Source organism: Microtus pennsylvanicus, chromosome 8 (genome assembly GCF_037038515.1).
Source record: "Microtus pennsylvanicus isolate mMicPen1 chromosome 8, mMicPen1.hap1, whole genome shotgun sequence".
NCBI lineage: Eukaryota > Metazoa > Chordata > Mammalia > Rodentia > Cricetidae > Microtus > Microtus pennsylvanicus.
In genome coordinates this window covers 89573764-89580182 of record NC_134586.1, presented here as the reverse complement: position 1 = coordinate 89580182, position 6419 = coordinate 89573764, and the positions used below count along the sequence as shown (strand labels likewise).

General features: G+C 39.6%; 1 non-coding gene across 1 annotated transcript; it reads left to right on the top strand.

Moving 5' to 3' along the window:
* The first annotated feature begins 417 nt into the window (after nucleotides 1–417).
* On the top strand, nucleotides 418–525 carry LOC142856655 (U6 spliceosomal RNA). The gene has a single exon (XR_012911696.1). It is a non-coding gene; the product is annotated as a U6 spliceosomal RNA (small nuclear RNA).
* Nucleotides 526–6419: the final 5894 nt, after the last annotated feature.

Here is a 6419-nt window from a genome sequence, read left to right as displayed (position 1 = left end):
TTAAAAAAAAAAAGATAAGAAAAATCTTGTAGTGTAGTACGTCTTTTGCAAATCTATGGCTTTTGGATTAGCATCTATGCAACTGGGTTGGACGAAACACATTCCTCTTGGTTATGTGACTGACCTCTGTCATAAATCCCACTAAGGAGAGTTATGCAAAACTATAAATCTAGAGCGGAACACACCTTACTGCAGACTACATTATGGAGGTGTAACATTGCCTTCTGTTACTTTAATCTTAATAAAAATGACAACGCTATGTCTTAGAGAAAAGGCAGTGCTGCTCAGGTCTACAGCATAGCATGTGTCTGTACCCAACGCATCTCATTTCTGTCCCCCCACCCTCTCTTTCATCAGAACCTTAACAGAGAAAAATGAATACTCATCAGAAAACCTCTTTTCAAATTTAAAGGAGTTGTGCTTGCTTCTGGTAGCACATATACTAAAATTGGAACAATACAAGGAATATTAGCATAACTTCTGTGCAAACATAACACACAAATTTATAAAGCATTTCATATTTAAAAAAAATATTTAAATTAGTCAAAAGTTAAAATTTCATTATAATGTCTGGGCTGGATTCTTGACTGTGTTGTGAATAATATAGTCCAATGTTGAGTGTTACTGGCAAAGTCTTACTGAGTGAGATCTTTCAAGACTACAGAATATGGTCAAACATATTCTCCATTCTTTCACTATGCCATGTAATCAATATGGTTTTCTATCAACAATCTCCTATCTTTCAACTTCTTTGAATAATTATTATCAAGATTGGAGCTGACCATCAACTCCAGTAAGTATTCATTTTTAGCCTCCTCCAAAATAATGATAGTTCTTTTCTTTCTGCTACATTAGTAATGTCTCTATCACATTGCTCACTGTTCCATACTGGATGATCATACCTGAGTATTTCAGTCTTCTGTTTTTATCCATGACTCATTCCATGGAAGCACTTTCTCATCTATCTATCTATCTATCTATCTATCTATCTATCTATCTATCTATCTATCTATCTATCTATCTACATCTCTATCTATCATCTATTACCTATCACCTGTCTATCTTCAGAGTCAAGTGCAACATGATCTTCTATACATGTCTGATTAAAGGGTGAATTAATGAGTGACAAGCATTGTACTTCAGGAGATAAGGAGAATTCCAAACACATGTATAGGATTCACCACCTGTTAAATCAGAGGATAATGGGCACCTGGGGTATCCATGTTTCAGGATATAATCAATGAATCCAATCAGTGAGAAATATGCCTTAACAGGAGGTGTGTTTCTTTCCCCACAGTTCTTTCAAATTTCTCATTTCTAAAAGATTTTTTTTTGTAAATTTTCCAGGGGAAAAAGGATTCAAGCAAAACATGCCATAGAAATGTCTATCTAACTGGAAAGAATAGGTGAATATCAAAATGTCAAAATACTAAGCAACCTAGAGAAGCAAGTATTGGAAGTTGGGTACCTTGGTTTAAGCAACCTGAGAAAACAAGTCTTTGAACTCATTGTTAACCTGTTCTATAAAGATTAAGGAACATGGCGGATGAATTCAGTGTTTCTTTTTGAATGGACTTGGGAAGATAATTCTTTGTCAACTATGTTTTTGGTTTGTGTTTTTCATGAAGACACAGTGCATTCTATACTCTGCCATGTTTCTTCCTCACTAGCTCTAGCAGGTGTGAAACTTAATAACTCATTCATGTCTAGAAAATGCCTCAGACTTAAAATTTATACTTTTTATGTTGGATTCTTTCCTACTCAAATTAATCTCTATGTTCTTGAATTTCTTCTGATAGATTTCACTGATTTTTCTAATAGATATTATCTTGCTGTTTGATCCTATTAGTTGACACAAATGTGGATGACATAGAACAGTAAAATAATAGGAAAATTTTGTAAGAAAACACAAACAATAATCAAAATACATTATAAGCACTGGGGTGTGGCCAATGAGCATAAACAACCCATTAATAACAAAATGTCAGACTGAACCATACAAGCTAAATTATACCCTTGCTTATAATAAGCTCCACAGTAAAAGTTGAACTAAAAATCAGAGCAAAGGACTTGAACTCAGAAGACCCAGGAAAACAAAATTACAGAGAACAAAAGTACAGAACCAAAGTCAAAGGAACCTAGTTGACAATCTTGGCTCTTACTCCCATGAACTTTCTGATTTCAGTTTTCTCATGTGTAAGAAATAAAATGATGCTTGCTAGCCTCACAAAGCTGGTACAGAAAGCTGCTGAGTTTTCTGGAAGACAAAATAATACATTACTGTACTGATGTAGAAAACCACACCCAGTGATTATTTGGTCCTTCCAGTGAAATTTCTCAATGAGTCATACCATTTTCTTTCGGTTATGCTCATGACAGGGGAAATATGGCCATTACATAAATATACCTTAGACTTTTTGAATGAGCTCGTAGATTGCTACTGAAATTGGTGAGTTCCTCCTCCTTGGACCAGAATGGATGCATTAGCCACCTGCCAGCAGCTACCACCCTGTGCACAGAAGACCACTCTGTATAGAAGTTTTGGGATTGAGCCACATGGCCACAGGAGCAGCCAGGGAGGAGAAAAAGGTGGAATGAGGCCAACATCCAAGCCAGGCACTGCAGCTTCAATCCTTCACTAGTCAGTGAGGTCATTTTCCATACAGTCTCTGTTTCCACTAGAGTCAATGTTTCTTAAAACTTGAGCATAACCGGACCCACTGGATGAGGCCTCCGGGTGAGTAAAATAGTATTCTCCATTCCAGCATTATTGGCTTAAACTGGAATTATTGTCAGTCTAAGAATTCATACTGAGTCCAAGATTACTCTTTTTCCTCCATATTTATAAGATTCATGTACACAGAGAGGACAACCCCAGGACCCAAAGAAGCTATCCTATTTAAAATCTGAGTGCAGAAGGCAGCATGCATGTTGAGAATTTGCTTGGGTGGGATCCCAGCTCTACCCTGGACACACTGCATGTATTTGCTTGCATATTCTGTGGGAATAAGTCAAAATATACCATTAACATACAATGATAACAGAGATTTAGCAAGACCATTCACATGAAGCATTGAGAGTATATACTGCCCATAGAAGTATTCTACATGTAAATTATAATTATTATCCATGCTTGTACTTGAAAGAGCTCACATATGAAAGAATGGTAAACTCACTGACATTATAAGGCTATTGCTCAGTGTTCAGTATGTTCTTCTACCTTATATCTGTTTTTGTCATAACTATACTCTACACTTGCATTTTTTTCACCTTATATCTCATTCTGTTCCCAGCGCCTGAGTGACTCCAAAATTTTGCTTCTTATTCCACCTGGCAAGGTTCTAGCCAAAGACCATCTATTCATATTCTTCTTTTACATACTTCATAAGTGAACTAAACTTCTATTTCTTTCCATGTTGCTTCCTTCATGAAAATTCAAGGTTGTTTTTGCCAGGCCATGATCTCCTTGAGGACACAAGTAAGTATCTATTTCTGCACCTCACTTATCACAACCAAAGACTTGGGGCTCAACAAATGTGGAACAAAGCCATACAATAAGTACTGGTTCCTAGTTATCCACACAGGCTTACAAGACACCTGCTGATTTTGAGTTTTTACAGTTAGAAAAAATAGCTGATATTTTTCACACTCATCTCTACATTTAACTCCTCTACTAAAAATTTAGCTCCATTTTAGTTGTGATTTGCAAATAATGGTGAAATATATTTATGAGGCACAAAGTAACAATCTGGTGTACGCATATCCCTGGCCCAATCACAATAATTTCACCTCAGACATTTATTATTACCATGTGGTAAGAACATTTAAAGACTCTTCTGGCTGTTGAGAAATCTCTAACCCATTGTTAATAACTCACTGCCATAAAACACCAGGATAGATTCTTCGTATCCATATATGGCTCTCTGAAGCCATTGGCCACCTCCCTTTCTATCTATCCATCACTCTCAAATATAGAAATTTTACTACTTTACTTGCTGTTTCCAGGATCCCATCTACTTTAGATTCTACATATAAGTGAAACCATTTGGTACTACTACTTTGCAACTGGCTCATTTTATTTCACATGATGTCTCTAACAAATTCATGATAAATTAATAAACTTCAAGGAGATAGCATGAGGATGTACAGCTTCTGGAAAATGATTAGGTCTCAAGGACCATCTCCCAAGACTGAGAGGACCCTTCTATCTTTTGGACCTTCTAGTACATTGTAGTAATATGGACGGCGGGGCTGCGTCCCCAAAACCCCAGCCGCCTGCCCGGCTAGCTTATGCCCCGAAATAATTACACAGACACTGTATTCTTTTAAACACTGCTTTGGCCCATTTCTATCTAGCCTCTTCTATGCTAATTCTCACATATTAATTTAGCCCATTTCTAATCATCTGTGTAGCGCCCCTAGGTGCGCTTACCGGGAAGATTCTAGCCTAAGTCCATCCTGGGTCGGAGCTTCATAGCGTGCGTCTTCCCTGGAGCAGGTAGCATGGCGTCTCTCTGAAGCGTCTGCTCAGGAGAGGAGAGCTGCGGAGTCTGACCTCACTTCCTCTTCCTCCCAGCGTTCTGTTCTGTTTACTCCTCCCACCTAAGGGTGGGCCTATCAAATGGGCCTAGCAGTTTCTTTATTGCTTAACCAATGAAATCAACAGATTGATATGACACTCCCACATCAGTACATGAGCACACATTGCAAGTGCATCATCTATAATCATGAGAATGGTTCCAATAAAGACACAAAACACCTTAAAATTGGACTTCCTAGGCTCTAAGTCACCAAAAAAAAATCTGTTTTTTTAAGCCTCCGAGGCTGTGGTGTTTTGTTACAGCAGTCCAAGTGGAGGAAAGCAAGGTGACTCACTAATGTCCATAATCTGTACAGAAAGTGAGGAGAGGTGTGGAGTGCCTTTTGGCTGAGGGGGAAATGTGGAGACCCCAGTAATTCTAAATTGCTGATGAGGGATGAGGAAGTACAAACACTCTGAACAGGGAGAGCACACAGATAGAAGAGGCGAAGTTTCAAATGAACCCACCCAAGATGCACTATTCACAGACCCTGCTGGCTGAGAGTCCAGAGTGCTGGTCTCAGTGGGAGGGGCTTCTGAAAATAAACCTGATTTCAAAGAAATATCCCTTGCTTGAATTAAATAGAGATAGGCGTGACTCTCATCTCTGTTATGAATCTTATCTTTCAGTCCACTAACAGCAACAGTCCTTAAACTTTCCCAGTTTCCTTCTCTGTGTAAGACAGATAGATGCACAGGCTTCTTGTAATGAATCAATGAACTACAACATCAAAAATTTCAATGAAGTAGTATGTGTTGAATAAATAATGCTGCTTGTGTTTTCACTTCCTTACTGGGTACAGAGCCATCCCTCTGTTTGGATGCTGTTCTAATCCATGCAGCCCTGGAAAATCAGATGTATTCTGAAACCTGGTCACATACATATGGGGTGAATGAAAACATGAAACGCACACCATTCCCTGAGGAAAGACTAGGCTCTCTTCAAATCTATACCACATAGAACAAGTCTCTCCTGTATACCCTTTCTGTAGCCAGGACTCACAGGCATCATGAACAGGATCTTGAAAAGGTGAGCTCATCCTCTCCTTACAGATGGAGCTTCTGGTAATACAGTCCTTTGCAGCCTCAGACACAGGGCATGTTAGATCATGAGGTATCACTATGCTCTAGTCTCTGGCTCCTATCAGCTTTCAGCCAGAAGCCTTTTCACCGAAGCATCCTACTGATCCTTCCAAGAGTCGGGGCTGACACATGGGTAGGCATGTGGAGCCAGAGGTGTGGGTGGGTTGCACGTCCTTCAAACATGCAACTTCAAAGCCTCCAAGGCTGTCATCTGGCATAGAAACGAGTCAGGGACAAGTGGAACCACGCTGGAATTTCCAGTTATAAAAGGTCCCATTCAGAGCTGCATGCTCTATTACACAATAAGGGAACAAGGAGATGTTTCAGGCCAGTAAAAGGCCCTGAGCACAAAATAAAGGGACACGACTTTCTCTCCTTTGTCTTTTGAGTTTTCAGGCCTGTTCTGAGTGATGCTAGGTTATAAAAATAAACAAGAGTTCATCCTCCCCCGCCTAGGCAGAAGGCTTGCTTCTGGAAGACAAGCGGTGCTGCCTTATGGGCTGGGTTTCCTCAAAGGCTAAGGTACACCGTTAAGGCAGACAGTGAACGATCTGGATATTGAAGAATATGAACTGGAAGACTATGGACACTGAAGGGATGGAGAGATGGCTTGGTGGTAAGAGTCTGGACTGTTCTTACAGAGGACCACAATTCAAATCTGAATTCCCATGTTGGGTGGCCCAAATGGATTCCAAAGTGGGGACATTCGGTCCTCTCTGTGCCCCTGTACCCACGTGCACACACCCATACACACGCA